Source organism: Gossypium hirsutum, chromosome A06 (assembly GCF_007990345.1).
Source record: "Gossypium hirsutum isolate 1008001.06 chromosome A06, Gossypium_hirsutum_v2.1, whole genome shotgun sequence".
Taxonomy (NCBI): Eukaryota; Viridiplantae; Streptophyta; class Magnoliopsida; order Malvales; family Malvaceae; genus Gossypium; species Gossypium hirsutum.
Window position 1 is genome coordinate 29167804 of NC_053429.1, and position 17974 is coordinate 29185777.

The 17974-nt window shown below is 35.7% G+C and overlaps 1 non-coding gene across 1 annotated transcript; it reads right to left on the minus strand.

The window, feature by feature from the left end:
* Positions 1–212: 212 nt before the first annotated feature.
* LOC121231633 (small nucleolar RNA R71) lies at positions 213–319 on the minus strand. Its single transcript, XR_005929689.1, has one exon. It is a non-coding gene; the product is annotated as a small nucleolar RNA R71 (small nucleolar RNA).
* Positions 320–17974: the final 17655 nt, after the last annotated feature.

Genomic DNA, 17974 nt, shown 5'->3' on the forward strand with positions numbered 1-17974 from the left:
GATCCCAACGCTCATTTAGCCAACTTCTTAGAACTATGCGATATATTTAAAATTAATGGCGTTTCTGATGATGCCATACATCTTCGGTTGTTTCCCTTTTCATTTAGAAACAAAGCTAAACAGTGGTTGAACTCGTTACCACGAGGGTTACTACTTGGGAACAAATGACCGAGAAATTTTTAAAAAAATATTTTTCGCCAGCTAAAACGGCTAAATTACGTAATGATATCTCTTCTTTTGTGCAGATAGATTTAGAAACACTCTACGATGCATGGGAGAGATACAAGGACCTTTTAAGAAGATGCCCCCACCATGGGTTACCGCTTTGGCTCCAAGTTCAAACATTCCACAATGGTTTGAATCCTTCAACTCAGCAAATGGTTGACGCAGCTGCTGGCAGAACCATCAACAATAAAACAGCGAAAGATGCCTATGAGTTTATAGAGGAGATGTCACTGAATAACTATTAGTGGCAAGTCATGAGGAGAAAGCCAACGAAAATAGCCAATGTTTATAACGTCGATTTGGTCAACATTCTCTCTAATCAGGTAGAACTCTTAAATAAAAAGATTGATGGTTTTCTTAGTTCATCATAGGTTCACCCAGTAATGCAGTGCGAAGCAAGTAGCTGTGGAACAAACCATTCGAAATACCAACCTTATGGCCACAGCATGGATAAGAAGCAATTAAACTACAAGGGTAATAATCCTCGACCTCAAAACAATCCATATAGTAACACTTATAATGCAGGTTGGAGGAATCACCCCAATTTCTCGTGGGGTGGTCAAGGAAATCAAAGACCACAACATCCTTCGGGCTACCAACAGGAAAATAAGCCAAACCTTGAAGAGATGCTCTCAAAGTTCATATCAGTGTCAGAAACCCATTTTTAGAACATCGAGACAGTACTTATGAATCAACAAGCGTCGATCCAAGGACTTGAAACTCAGATAGGCCAGCTTTCCAAACTAATCTCCAAGTGACCACAAGGTAGTTTGCCAAGTAATACAGAACCTAACCTAAGGGAACAACTCAACGCAATTAATATTCAAGATGACGAAAGAGTTGTTGAGCCTGAACCAAAACTGAGGCAAGAAACTGTGATAAGCAAGGTCAAGGTGAGATAGATCAAAATACAAACAAACCAGTAACTGTCGAATATAAACCTCATGTGCCATACCCCAACGCGACAAGGAAAGACCGCTCAGATGAACAATTTGGTAAATTCCTTAAACTCTTAAAAAATTACATATTAACTTACCGTTTATTGAAGCTCTATCGCAGATGCCAAACGTAATGAAATTTTTAAAGGAGCTTTTAGTAAATAAGCGAAAGTTGGACGAGGCGTCGCATGTGGAGCTGAACGCAATTTGCTCGAATATTCTCCAAATAAATTACCCAACAAACTAAAAGACCCAAGGAGCTTTACTATTCCTTGCTTAATTGGTAGTTTAGATGTTAATCATGCATTAGTTGATCTAAGGGCTAGTATCAACGTCATGCCTTAAAAAATGTTTAAGCAACTAGGTCTCGGGAAATCCAAACAGACAAGGATGAGCATTCAATTAGCAGATAAAACTATAAGATTCCCTAGAGGTATTATTGAAGATGTTCTAGTTAAAATCGATAAATTTATATTTCCCGTTGACTTTATTGTTCTAGACATAGAAGAGGATAACAACACTCCCTTAATTCTAGGAAGGCCCTTTTTAGCAACTGCTAAAACAATCATTGATGTTGGCATAGGTGAAATCACACTCCGGGGGGGGACAAAACAATCACCCTTCAAGCTCGCAATTCTGGCAACACAACAGGAATTGAAGGTGATCATTTAAACCATTCTACTAAACCTAACAATATGGTGGAACCTACTTTGCAGAAAATGAGTCTGAAGGAAGCACACGAGTCATTCCCAAGCAATAGTAAAGGACCTGTTCATGAAGATCCAAGACTACAAATCGAGGAACTCAATGAATGGCGGACACACAAATCAAGAACACCTGACAAATCGAAACTATGCTAAAACGAGCCCGATACCTCTCCAAATCAACTTAAGGTTGGTGATAAGGTCTTATTAGATGCCGCAGATCCCCACATTGTCACTACCACACCGAATGAGGAAATCCCTCTTACGGTACTCAGTATTTTTCCATTCGGTACGGTAGAGGTGAGTCATCCCAAGTTCATCACTTTTAAGGTAAACAGCACCCGATTAAAACCCTATTTTGATGAGATTGATAGCAGGAATGAGGAGTTTAAACTCCTCAAACCACCATGACCATTCACGAGAGAGCTAAGTCAAGCTTAGACTATAAATAAGCGCTTCTCGAGAGGCAACCTGATCACTAACAATATTAATTTCTTTAAATTTTGGTATTTAACTCCTAACTTTTTAATAGAAATCTTGAATATAGGTGTTTGCACAGAGACACAGACAAGCACATGGGCGTGCTTAAGGGCGTGTGAAAACAGGGCAAAAGATTTCCCCAACATGGGCTATGATTAAATGCCACAGCCGTGCGATATGGCCGTGGTCGGGCCTGCCAAAACAACACGGGCATGCAACACGCCCGTATGGAAGAACCATGGCTGAACCTGTTAAAAAGCACGGGCGTTCGACACGCCTGTGCGGAACACCCGTGGTCGAACCTGTTAAATTAACACAGGTGTGGGGCTTGCACATACGGGCGTGGGAGAAGCGAACGAAGCTAGACACGGCCGTGCGATAGGTCGTGTGAACCCACACGCCTGAGGAACACGGACATGTACTAAATGTTAGACGTGCCCAAATTTGAAATTCGCGAATCACACGGGCTGAAACTGGGGGACACGAGCGTGAGCCTTGGCTGTGTGGCCCAAAATCTATAAATACCCTGCACTATTCACTTTCTTCCCCATTCAAAAACCCTAACCCTAGCCACTGCAACTCCACACGGCCTCCCTGCCACACCCGTGCGCCGCCTACAACTCCATTCTAGACGCCAAATCTCTCCCCTTAGCGTTTGTTAAATCCTTTTTCTTTTATTTCATTGATTTATAATGCTTTTTATCATATTAACCTATATTTTTCATGTTATTTCCATATTGTTTAAAATCTTACTCATTAAATGATTCCTACACTTCATTCAATTAGTTAGAAGTGAGAATTCATGGCTAGGATAGTTGAAATAATCATGCATATTTTTTTGACATCTCTTTTCATTCATATAGTATTTTGCATTCCATTCCTTACCATTTTTACTTATATTACCATGCTCATGCCACAAAGAAATGGCTCATTGAACTTATTGTTTTAATTGAATTTAGTAATTATGGCTGAATATAGTTATGCATTTTCTTTTTCGAATCTAGTCGCATTCCTTTTATTTATTATAAATTGTCCACTCATCAAAAGACAAATTGATGTTTCCACTTGCAGGTACACAATGTTGTCTTCAAGAGGAAAAAAAACCGCCATACCTGCTTCAAAGAAGAGGAAGGGAGCGTCCTCTTTCGCAGGTCCAACCACGAAAATTCGTCACCTTCTTTTACAGTTCCCCCGAGGGCCCCAGGAGGAACCTTTTCAGATGCTTCGAGCCCGACCTTTAATTACGGGCCGCTGCATCAACTGGGCTACCGTAGAACAAGTTCAGATGGCTGATGCAATTCGGGCCCTCTTGACCACCTTCCCTTGGGAGCTGTTCTTTGAGATCATCAAACCAGCATACCTCGAGCTCACGATGGAACTATGCTCAACATTCCATCTCCAGACTGTAATGACGAACTACAATGATCCCGGTATGATGCAGTTTTGCCTAGACAGGTTAGTCCGCCAGCTAAGCGTCCCAGAGTTTGGTGTGGCACTAGGCTTATATACGGAAGCATTCAAGGAAGAGAATGAACTACATGCTCTCAGTCGCCACATAAATTTCTCTCCTTCGAAGTGCTGGTACACTTTGGCCCCTAGCACGGCCTTCTACAATCCTAGTCTCTCCAAGGCATCAGTTCTCCCACCATCCCTGAGGTACTTACACGCTATTTTAGCTCACACGATTACAGGGAGGCGAGAGAGCACTGCCGTCGTCAACACCCACGACGTCTACTTCTTATGGTGCATGTCACAAGGGCACGTCATCGACCTTGCCTATTTCATCACCCTTGGGATTCAGCACCAGATGGAGCGGCATCGGAAGTGGGTCATCTCCATTGGCCCCTATGTGACTCGACTGGTGTGACACTTTGGGCTCCTCAACACCGTGGCCCAAGAATTATCCCTCACCCTCATCGGCTAGATGTCTTCACAAGGCATCTCGAGCATGCTTAGCATGAGGATGATTGAGAGGCACCGAGGAACCTACCCTCCCTAGTATCGTCTCACCTAATCTACCGAGGAGGAGGCCTACGAGGACATTCCTGATGATGTCCCCCCACAGCACGAGGACCCACCGACTTAGCCACCACCACCTTCTCATCCAGTTCATGCAGCGGCTTCATATTCTGACATCTCTGAGCGCCTCACTCGATTCGAGCAGTAGCGTTTTCAACGATTTGACAACATGGATACTACTCTATAGCAGATTTGTCAGCACTTCCACATCTTATCACCAGTCCCACCCCGAGAACCATCCAACGATGAAGATGTTTAAAAATATTTATTTTAGTATTTTATGTTTTTAATTTTTATTAAAACTACTTTTTATTTTTATTTTTATTTTTAGTAGATTTTAGAATTTTATTTTTAATTATCAATTTTGGTTTTTCTTTATGAGTAACTATTATTCATATTATCCCCTAAAAATTTCCTGATTTTATCACAATTCTATAGAGCTCTTGAGCTAATCATCATATAGGAACTAAACCTTCACCGGGAAAGGTTCTCCCCGACTACCATGTCCTGCTCGCCCACGACCATAGCTACCACTAGAGATAATATCCTTTTGGCACAGGACTTATGGCCTAATGAACCTTTACGACCGCCGGAGTATCCTCCTCCACTCTCGAACCGATTCCTCTCCAGAACTCCAGTTCGAGGAATTCATCATACAGGAAGTTTCACTCCTCTCCCTATATTATTTTTATAATCTAATATCTATCTTTGTACATTGAGGGCAATGTACATCTTAAGTGTGGGGGGTATTTATTTCATTATCAAAAAAATCCCTGAATGATTGCCTTGTTCTCTTGAAAAGCTTTCATATCATATTTAGGATAAATTTTAATTGACTTATAATTTTCATTGATATATCTTGAATTAAAACATAGGCATTTATGCATTGATTGTTTAAACTTTAAGACATTATAGAATCAAGCATGATAAGTTGATTTTTAAGAATTTAAAATTATAGATTGTTTCCCCAAGTCTAGGTATTGCTTTGAATTGGAATTCACAAGTATTAACATCAAAAAGCCATAATTTTTGTGAGATTTCTGAGCCTTTTGAGCAACTATTAATTCTTTCATACTCACTTTTATTATTGCTTTGAGTGCATCAGTATTGAACTGTTATTCTAGAACTTGTTTGATTATGCATGTCGAGACCACACCATTTGATTTGATATGTCAAAATGATTAAGGCACTTAGGATTAACCGACTCATGCCATGAAAAGCCTACCTTCATGATTAACCCCTAGTAAACCCCCTTGAACATAACAAGTCATTTCTTGTATTACCCTTAATATTAACCTTTAACCCATTACTGTTGAAATCCCTTAAATTAATCCCTATATTTTTTTGTCGAGATTTGAGTTGAATAGATTGCTTAGCTATGCTTTGTTCTTAATAGTTAGTCTATATTAATTTAACTTATTCTTAAAAAAAAACTATGTATACATATCTGTAATTTCATATTCTGAGAAGAAGCTTTGTAGTGGGCAAGTGAAGATTAACTCTTTTTCTAGTTAGGCAAATTTTCAATTCAATCTCAATTCTAACCCTTTCTTTCAACTTGTGACCACACCCCCCTAACCAAGCCTCTCTACGATCCTCTAAAGACCTTTTGATTGATGTATCATATTAAATTATAGTGGTGGAGATTTGATTTTCATGCAAGCCTATGGTAATGGCTTTTCATTATTGACTATTGAGTGCTTCATTTATTGTCCTTAAACATCTCGAGTGATTTGAGTGAATCATTAGTGAGGATGTGAAACTCTATGATATTTTGAATCCAAGATAATTACATACATGCAGAGAGACACCTCTGTTTGCATGATTAAATACTCAACTTGGAATGTTTGAAACTTTTATGTCCTTTTAGTTGAATTCTCAAAGTATGATTACCTATGGATTATTTTGAGATATTATCGATAGAAATTATAAGTTGAGAAAAATTTATTTTGCTTATGAGTTGAGAATTTTGCTTGAGGACAAGCAAATGCTTAAGTGTGGGGGTATTTGATAAACCATAAATTATACATATTTTTACCCCATGTTTAATGCATTTTATGGATGATTTCTCATTAGAATTGGTGTATACGATTCTCCTAATGCTTTAATTTCATGTTTTATACTTAGGAGAGCATAGGAGAGCGAAAGGAACAAGAAATGGGCCAAAAACAGAGAAAATAGGCCAAAGTACAAAATCAACATGGCCTGGACCTCCTCAGACGGCCGTGTCAATTTGGCAGGCTCAAACACGGCCTGAAGTAATCGCACACGGGCGTGTTACACGGGCATGTCCCTGCCGAGCCCAAGTTGAGTCCAATTCAGAAAAGGTTAATTTTGAGGGCTTCTAGGCATTCCAAAGCCTATAAATACACCCTAGAGGAGGAAGAAAAGGGGAGGCAGAAAGGGGGAGTAAGCAATTACTCCAAGGAAGCCGATTGATCCATCTGAGAAGCCGGATTCATCATCAAGACTGAAAATCTCTCCTCAATTTCCTTTAGGAGTTTTGGGCTTTCTTTATGTTTTGTATTCTTTATTCTTCTGAGATGTTTTCTTATTTAGTTATGAACTAAAACCCCTAAATACCGAAGGGGAATGAAACCTAAGATGAATCTTGTTATTATTTTCTGAATCGTATGATAAATATTTAACTTGTTCTTAATTATGCGCTCTTAATTCTTGTTTTGATATCCCAGGATATTGATTCAAGACATGCTCTTATTCAGATGAGGAATAGACCCTGTCTAAGAGTACATTTGTCATAATTAAGCGGAGTTGATTGCACCCCTAGACATAGGGTGACAAGATTTTGCCGGATTAGGGTGAAACCTAATAAGGGGATCCATAGATCGAGTTAATGTAACCCTAGAGTGTTAATTAGAGAAAAGTCTCGATTATTCAATCTAGGGATTAGACGTTATTAGTCTTGAATAGGGACAATAACATAACTTAGGGATCTCTACGGAACAAGTTGAATAAATAAATCGTCCGATTCGGAGCCAGAATAACAAGTAAAGCCTAGGTGGATTTCTCTTTAGGTATTGTCTTAAGTCAATCGATTTTTCTCAAAAGCAATTCCCCAATTCTTTTCTCTGTGCGTTCTTAGTTTAGATAATTAGTTAATTAAAACAAAACCTCTTTATTCTTAGGCTAGATAATAAAAAGACAGTCATTACTAGTACTTTTAGTTCATTTGGGTTCGACAATCTGGTCTTTTTAAAACTATACTACTATTCGATAGGTACACTTGCCTACATCGTGATAATAGTTACTTCAAGAACGAGTAATTATAAATATTTAAAACCTGTCACGAAACCTCACGATCAAATTACTATTATTCAATCAAAGGTAAGGTTTAGTTGCTGATGGATGAATAGCTTGATTCGAGTTCGGATTAGTTTGGTTTTGAACGGATGATTAAGTACTTGTTGGTTAATTTTAGGTTCCGTGAGGTTCGAGAGTGTTTTCACTGCAAAATAGTACCAGGTGTGTACCCAAAACGCAAAAAAATGAAATTCGATGAAAGTAAAAAAACCCCACTGTTGACGCCACACTGCCGTGTGATTGACGAAGGCCAGGCTGTACAGAAGACACAGCTGCGTAATGGCCTGCGTGTGGGCCCACATGGGCAATCCACAAGGGTGTGTAGTGTCTAGGCAGACCTTGTGATCTATAGAGGCAAGGCCAATCTAGGCGTATAGCCCACACGGGTGTGTGGGCCCACATGAGCAAACCACACTGGCGTGTGGACCTATTTATCTGAATTTTTTCCTAGGGTTGCATAGGTTGTCCCGAACGACTGTAGGCTTATAGTAGGGTCGGTAAGGGATAACTAAACCTTAAACTGTGTGATCTGATTGACTTATACTCTATACTAAGCATGATAGTACTATGCATGTCTGATTATTGATTCGTATAACTATCTGTAATCTAATTATTAACATGTTGAGCATGTTGATTTGCATAACTGTTTATGTATCTATTATTGTTATTGGGGTGGGTTATGTATATTGGAGGAAGTGTTCTGAAAGGCAGTTTAAGCCAATAATTTGGCAGCATGGCTACATTATATCTGTTATGTGTCACATCGGTACAACATGGTGTGTAGGGTTGGGTGGGTGTTCTAAACCCCACATGGTGTGTAGGGATGGTCGGAGATGGTGTGTAGAGGATAGGGCTAGGATATCTGATTTCTGATTCTGATTTACACGTTTGTATCTATATCTGTAATGGGCTTAAGCCCGAATCTGTACCTGACTGATTCTGGTTCTTGGTTATGTGTATGCTTAAATCTGTGAGGTTATACACTGAGTTTACATAAACTTACCCCTTTTCTATTTGTTCTGTACTAGGAAATCCACAATCTTAGACGGATCAGTGCCACGGAGCCCTTCGGTGACCATATGTGTTGACTGGTTTAAGTTACAATTAAATTCTTATGTTCTAGTTTATTCAGGGTTTATTTTATGTAATTTGGACTTTACGAACTGTTTTATTTTAATTTGGGTTAGACTACAATTTTATGATTTTATAACCGCAAGACGTGATATAACTTGGATTCTACTAAAAGGAAAGGTTTTCTAAAATCTTGAACGATTTCCTAAACACAGCATATCTGTTTTAAAGCTTCCACTAAAAAATTTTTTAACTCTAAGCAGTGAAAAGAATGAGAGGTTTGAAATTGATAATGGTGTTAAGGGCTAATGATCTGGTATGGTTTGACTTAACGATAATGGTTTCCAACCCCACTTCATATGACACTTCCGGATTCAGCCATAACGTCTAGTCCAGCTTGGGGTGTTACATAACTGGACCTACTCCAAAGCGGCCCAATCAATACATTAGCCTGATATAAGTCCTCCTGAAAACCAGTGAAAAGTGGAGGTACCGGATGGCGGGCCTTGGTGGAAGCGCTCGAGGAGAATGTCATGCCAGGGGTCTTTCTTTTTTTTGATGCAGAGACGGCAGCCTTAGATTTGCTGTGTGTGTTTGTCATGGTGTGTCTGCAATAAAAAATGACCAAAAATGATTTCAAATTTCAATGTAAAGGCAAGGATCTGCATAATGGATGAATTCAAATAGTGGCAAAACAAAAATTGAATCCAATCGAAAAGCATAAGATTAAACATACAGCTAAACACTAGAATCCAATCGATGAATAAAATAAGCAGGAATAATATAAGAATAAGGAAAAGAAAAAGAACAATAATAATAATAATCGAAGAACCTATAAATAAGAAGAAAATAAACAGATAGTACTAAAATAAGAATAAAAGTAATAATAAGATTAAAAATAATAATAGACGCATAGTACTAAAATAAGAAAAAAAGTAATAATAAGATTAAAAATAATAATAGACGCAATATCTAAATCTAGCAGGAATAAAAAGAAGAAAACAGTATTAAAACAACTAAGAATAAAATTACTAAAGAGAATAAATAATAAAAAAATAAGAACAATAAGAACATTGAGCAGGAAAATAAGATAAATAAATAAACAAATAACATTAAAGAAAAGAAAGTTAATAGAAAAAAGTAAATAAAATAATAATAGGGTAGAAAGGGGGTAACCGATGGTGGGAGTAGTAGTGGTTCCAGTGAGACGGTCATTGATGGTTCAGTGGTCGGCGTAAGAGATGGAGGAGGCTATGTGCAGTCAATGGGTGAATGGCGTGGGAGTGGGTCAACGGGGGTGCGGCTCGGTAGAAGGCCAAGAAAGGGGAGGGAAAATGGAGGAAGGCGTGGTTGAGGCGTGGTTGGGAAGGAAAGGGGGCGACTGGGAGGGGCTTTGGTTCGAAGGTGGGTCGACGTGGTCGGTGATTGGAGTGCGTGGGGGTCAGGGTGGCAAAGGGAAGAGTGGAAGGCGACGGGCGTGGGTGCTCGACGAGGGAGGAAGGGACAAGGAAAGGAGAAAAAAGGAAGGGGGCGTGAGGGTGGTGGTACGACAAAGTGATGTTCGATCTGGTGAGGAGAAAGGTTGTTGGAGTTACAAGGGAAGGCCAACAGAGGTTAGGTTGTTGGAGGTGGGAAAAGGACAAAGTAAAAGGAAGGAGGATTAGGGTTTGGGGTTAAAAGGGTGACACGATCGTGTGAGGCCTGTGTTGGGCCACACAGCCATGTTGGGCCACACGCCTGTGTGGTTCCTTATCAGCCCCTGTGCAATAAAAATTTCAACTCAGACTCCACACAGTCGTGGATACTCCCGTGTGTCCAGGCCGCGTGTGGTCTCTTTCGCTTCTCCCACGCCCGTGCAGACTCCCACACACCTGTGTGGCCTGGCCTTGTCTCCTGCTTGTGTAACTCTCTGACTTGATTTAAAATCAAAAAAATTAGCTCCACGTTTCACACAGCCTAGGACATGCCCGTGTGTCTAGGCTGTGTGTGTCACACGGCCATGTGTACTATTTTGGGTCGTGTAACCATTGAATTTTTTAAAAATTAATTCTTAGGATCCACACGGCCAAGGAGATGCCCGTATGTCCAGGCTGCATGGGTCACATGGTCGTGTCGCCAGGCCGTGCAACACACTATCGATTGCTCTTGATGTACACGGCCAAGGACATGCCCGTGTGTCCAGGCGTGTGACGTACTATCGATTATCCCATTTCACAAACGGCCTAGGACACGCCCTTGCGTCCAGGCCATGTGGGTCAAAAACACTCTTTTAAAAAAAAAATTAAGATTTTAAATAAGCATGCATAACAAAATTAGAAAAAGTTAGACATTCGGGTTGCCTCTCGAAAATCGCTTATTTTGAGTCTAAGCTCGACTTACCTTGTGCACTTGGTTACGATGGTTCACAAAACTGAAGCCCACTCTATCATTTCTAAAATCGTCACCATTATAAAGTTTGAGTCGATGTTCATTTACATTGAATGTGCTATATGTCGAATGGGTTACCTCTATCGTTCTGTATGGGAAAACGGTTTGTACTACAAATAGACTTGACCATCTTGATTTTAGCTTTTCGGGAAAAAACTTGAGCTTTGAATTGTATAAAAGGACAAGATCCCCAACTATGAACTGTTTGGGCTTCTTTATATAGTCTTGAATTCTCATAAGCATTTGCTCGCGACTCGTCTAACTCATTTAGCTGCATTAATCTCTTCTCACCTGTAAGTTTAAGATTGTAGTTTAGAAATTTTATTGCCCAAAATGCTTTATGCTCGAGTTCAAGTGGTAAATGAAAATTATTTCTATATACAAGTTTGTAAGGAGATGTTTCTATGGGTGTTTTATATGTAGTCTTATAAGCCTATAAAATGTCATCCACTTTTAATGCCCAATCCTTTCTATTTGACTCTACATTTTTTTCTATGATGCGTTTGAGTTCTCGATTCGCAACTTCAACTTGCCCACTAGTTTAAGGATGATAAGGGGTAGCAGTTCTATGATGCACCCCTATACTTCTTAAAAACTTTATCAAATTGGATGTTACAAAAATGGGTACCCTTAACACTAATAATTGCTCTAGGTGTTGCAAATCGAGAAAAGAACTTATTAAGAAATCGAACTACCACTTTAGCATCATTAGTAGGTAAAGCTTGGGCTTCTACCCATTTTGACATATAATCAACTACTACCAAAATGTTTTTATTACCAAAAGAGTTAGGAAATGGGCCCATGAAGTCAATGCCCCAAATGTAAAAAATTTTACATGAAAGCATATAAGTTTGAGGCATTTCATCATGTTTAGAAATATTACTTGTTTTCTGGCATCTATCACAAGAAGCAACATACCTATTAGAGTCCATAAATAGTGTGGGCCAATAAAAATCTGATTCAAGTGTTTTATGTGTTGTCCTAATCCCACTGTAATGTCCTTTTGTCGGTCCTTAATTCTAGTGTTCCAAGATTTTACTTGCTTCTAATTTTGTAACACACCTTCGAATTACTTGATCTGCATATACATGAAAAAGAAAAGGATCCTCCCAAAAATAATTTTTCACATTTGCAAAGAATCGCTTCTTTTGATAATGTGTCAACCCTTTTGGTAGGATGTTAGCAGCCAAGTAATTTGAGATATCCACAAACCAATGGGCTTTAAAATCGGTTATAACCAAGAGTTTTTCCTTAGGAAACGAGTCATTTATCTCATTCTCATTAAGCTCCTTGAGATGTGGATTCTCTAGTCTGGAAAGGTAATTTGTTGCAAGATTTTCAGCTCCCTTCTTATCCTAGATTTCCAAATCGAACTCCTACAATAATAAAATCCATCTTACAAGTCGAGGTTTTGCATCTGATTTAGTTAGAAGAGAGCGGAGAGCTTAATGGTCAGTGTGAACAACAACTTTAGATAAATGATATCCTCTCATTAGCTTACATAGTTGATGAAAAGTAAACGTGGCCACAGGTCATTCGACTTTGTGATGAATCACTTGATTACAATTTGATAGCGATTTACTTTTCATTAAGGAATATGTAATGATTACCATGAGATAAAATAGGATTGTATTGAGAGAACAAATATTATCCCAAAAAGACTAAGGATATTCTATGAGGGTAACACACTTATGACAAGGTTATTGGATGAGCACTAAGTCAGCTGCTTTCGTAATAGTATGTCATTAGGGAGAGCTCAGTCACGATACTATAGTGGAATTACTTTGTGACTAAATAAGTTTATAATTAATGGGCGAAAAGTCAAAACTTAATTATAAATCATTTGACCCTAATTGCATATGTCCAATTGGTCCCTTTACTAGCTCGTTGAAACTAGAAACAAATTCCATGGTGAATCAAATGAACAAAAATGGATAGAAATAATGAAGTTAGAGAAATTAGATACATTCAGAATTGAATATGGTTTTCTCACTAAGTATGAAATTCACCTGAGAATTAATTTATGGTTTTTTGAGTTATTAATTAATTAATTAATTAATTGAAGTTTGAAAATGGATTTAAATTAATTATTAAAATTGGGTTGAGAAAATTATTTAATTGATAAATTATTTTATTTAATAAATTAAGAAACTGAATTAATAAGGAAAAAGAATTACATTTCCATGAATACATGTTAAGCTATTTAACTTCTTGTAAACTTATTTACTTTGCTTATAATTGTCTGTCAGATACATATCTACAAGGTTTTTTGTGATATGAGCTTGATGTTAATTAGTATTCCCATTCACTTACATTGTAGGTTAATATACACGTTTATTTTTATACAAAAAGAATATTCTATTCACAGAATATTGACAGTTTTGTTAAATTATAGAAAAAAGGGAAGTTACAGTTTTTTTTCTTATAAGTGAGAAAATTGTTAATTTTCTAATTAATATAAATAATATATAGTGTTGAGTGATAGTAGATTGTTAATTATAAAAATAATCTAGGTGTCTTTCATTTTATATATTTAATTTGCTTTGTCTTTCTTGACATATTCAGAAGTATATCAGCATGCAGTTAACTAATAACACAAGCTAAATCTAACTTTTTATAACTGATAACAAAAATATGATCAGACATTTTTTTATTACAAGTATATATGAAAAATATATATAACTATGTACTTATTTTGATATTTTGTTGCGTAATATGTTAATGGCTTGTAATATGAACATGATCATATATGTTTGGTGTGCATATATGTGTTACGCTATGGATTTATAGTGATGTCTGCATAATCTACCATGTTTAGATTAGGCTTAAGACATTGCTTGTTTGTTAAGAAAGTGAATTTGATGCATGATGTTGGTAAGGTTGTGATCATACTTGCACTAGGGATGTGGTATTGTTTTGTTGAAACTAGGTGTATTTTAGGGTCATTTTTAGATCTTGACAAACTTCTTTCGATACACACGGTTAAAGTAGCAGAGACTTCTATCTATAGAAGTCTTGACTTCTACAAATACAAGTATGTCAAAACAACGTCTCTCCCTTGTTTGGGCTTGTTTTAACCCTGAAAGACCCAAATTTGATCCCGGACATCCCTAAACACTTATAACTCATTTAAAATATTTTAAAAGTTATTTAATTGACTTGAAATAAATGTGAATCAATAAGAATGATTATAAATTAGGGTAATAATAGGACATATTATTGATGTTGAATAGGAACTTGTATTAGTTGTTTCTAATTGATATTCTTAAACTTGTTTTTAAGTAGTTCTAAAATATTTGATTGCTTTAACTTGCTATATTTGCTATATTTGAAATTCATGACTTTAAAAGAAAAGCTAGTTCAAGTTGCCCTTGTAACAAATGCAGTGCTTCACATTCTGAGCTAGCGATTGAGTTGGATGTGAGGTGCTACATCCTAAATTCAAAATGGAGAAAATGGGGAATTTAAAGAAATCAAAAAAAAATTAATATTTGACTTGGTGCAATTAAAATTAAAATTTTGGGTTTTTTAACATATGTTGGAGTATAGCTAAATACCAATCATATGATAATTGTAATAGCATACTTATTTACCTAGTTTATTAATAAAATTCATTGTCATTATTGTTTTCAATGCTTATTTTTGTGTTAAAATAAACTTTGTAATGATAAAGTTCAAAGAATAATATGATCATTCTTAAATTTTCTTAGTTATGTATTATTGTGGGCTTGGACACCAATAATGTATTGAGACGGATATGTGTTTGATTGATGACAAATGTTATTATAGATATGTGATATTAAACTAACACATATGTATATGTTAGAGAGCAATATACTAGACTAACCTTCTATGATAATGCTTCTTGGATTATTTGGTAATAGTCACAACATTTGTTATAATAATTATTGTATATATGATCCTTAGATTGGATATAATCAAGTCCCAACATCGTGAGCCGTACATTTTGACATAGTTAAACTTCTTCCGTAAATGGTTATAGTATAAAGATTGAAATTAGGTATGCCACAATCTATGTAGTGGGATGTGAGGGGTTAAGATATGATTTGTCTCTCTTACATAATTGGTCTAATACCTTATGCCTCTTGATCGAGTAAGACTAGAAATGCATGAACATGGTCAAAAGAGCTGATATAAGATATCTTAATCATTTGTTTATCTTAGTCTACTTGGGAATCAAGAATTATGAGATTAAACTATACAAGTGTGAATGTTTCATGACTTATGTTCAATCTTAATATCAAAGACAAAGGGATATACTGCATAATATTATCACAAAAGGTTATGTCAAATCACGATTCCTTGCAACTTGGGTAGCAGTGATTCATTGCTAGATGTCACTCATTGCTCGTAATATTGGAATTATTTTAATGTTATTATCAACATTGGTTGAAACAATCAAAATCCAAAGAAAGTAGGGAATATATTTAACTGCCACACGTGTTAAATTAATTATAGAAATGTTCTTATGGTTAATTTAATTTCATAAAGTTAAATATTACACACTATATATGTACGTACTTGATGTACATAGATAGAGGATACAATTAAAATAATATATGAATTGGATTTCATACAAGTTTTAATTGGGAATATCTTTACCGAAATTAATTATTTAATTTTTAGTCAAATATATGTTTTAAGAAATTATGAAAATTGATAGCCTTATGGTTAGGATATAACGTTTTATGGAAGATTCCTAAATCATTCTATGAAAAGATTTTGTTCAAGATGAGATTTTGAATAAAAGGAATGTGTTAACCCAATTTTCAAATTACATGAAATACAACTTTGACTAGCACCAACGTTTTCATTTTTCTCTCTAAAAAGTTTGAAGGGTGGTTTTTTACAGTTCTTCTTCCGAGTGAATCAAATAGAGGTCGAGATGTTATAGTTGCAACTGAGTTTTGTCATTTTGAAGAGGTTTCAAACATGTATTAGTGCTTCTCTTTTTCATATTGTTTTAAGGTATATTTTCAACCTTTCTCAAGCCGAATTCTTTCATCGTACATGGATCCATGGGTTGTGATTGTCGAAATTTTTTCAACTGCACCACGGGACGTTCTGGTGCTCTAACAATGTAGGCACAAAATCCTGTTACTCTTCGGCTTCTAAGCAATTTACAATTCTTTACCATTTTTAACTAACAAAATACTAAAGTTAAACTTGGTTCTTAAAGACTAAAGATAAAACTAAGACTTGTTCCCACAATAACCACTAACAAATTACTCAAATATGTTTTGCAATAGTTTTGATGATGATTATAAGTTGGAGTTGTTATATCAACATTAATATTTTGCCCTTTTTTTTTCAATACTTGTTAGTGGTTAGAATTTTCATTTGGCACATAAATGACTCATCCCTTCCTCCAATATTGTATTAAAAAAATATTTTTTAAAATAAGAAAAATAATTAAACTTTTGTCCTAAAATATATCTCATATATACACACTAGGAAAAAGTATAAAAAAGAAAGGAATAAATAATCATGTTCATATTATAGTTTTTTTTGCACATGACACTCTCTATTTGAAATAGACTTGTCCATGAGCCGAGCTACTCGATTCAGTCGGAAGGCTCGCCCAAAAAGTGGGATGGTTTAGGTAAAAATATAGTCCTAGAAAATGGGCTTAGACAAAAAATAAGGCTCATTTAGAAAATGGGTCAGGCCTTAGGTATGATTTTTTTAGCCCTAGCCTAACTCGAATATGTAAAAACAAATTGTTGTTTTTTTCCAGTTTTCTTGTTTTTTACTGTTTTGTTATTTTTTTCACTATTTTGCTATCATTTAATTATTATGTTGTAATCATTTTATTACTATTATTTGAATATTATATAACTCTTGTTTTATTGTTAATTTTGTTACTATTTTAGAGGTATTTGCTTGTTAAGTTGCACCTATTTTAGTGTTATTTAAGTATACTTTTTTTTAAAAATTATTTTCAACTTGTTGGGAAAATATTTATTTTAATATTTTTAGTTTTTTAATGTACTATATTCAAAAAGATTATATAAAAAAGTAATATGGGCGGATCCAACCCGAGCTAATTATATCTATTAATTAAAGTAGAGTATGGATAAATATAAAATTACACAAAATTGAATATTAATAATTTTAACATTAAAATAAATTAAATTAACAATATATATAATATAACCTATAAGAACTTATTAATAATATTATTTAAATTACAATATATTAATATTAATATTCAAAACATAGTGAATTTTTATGTTACTTTATAATTTTTTTTTACAAAAGTAATATACATAATTGATTCAGCATCGCAAAAATAATATAAATTAATACATAGTATATAGTAATATACCAACTAATTTTGACACATTAATTAAAATTAAAATTAAAATTAAAATTTTACAAAAAAAAATTTAAACTAGTATTAACTGAGGTATCTAAAATTAATGACACAGATTTTTAATCATATATGTCTTTTTTTTTTGTCATAAGCATATATGTGATTTTGGACAACTCAACTAATAATATTTCCATACATAGCCAATTAGAGGTGTGCATGGGCCGGGCCGGACCCAATTAAAAATTTAGGCCCGTTTGCTAAGTTCGGGCCCGGCCCGGCCCGAAAAATGGGCCTAAAATTTTGCCCAAGTCCGACCCGAATAAAAATGTTAAAACCTAGGCCTGACCCGGCCCACCCATATTAATTTTTATATAATTTTAAAATATATATAAACTATCAAAAATACTAAAAACATCAAAATAAATATTTCTCAACATATTGAAAATAAATTT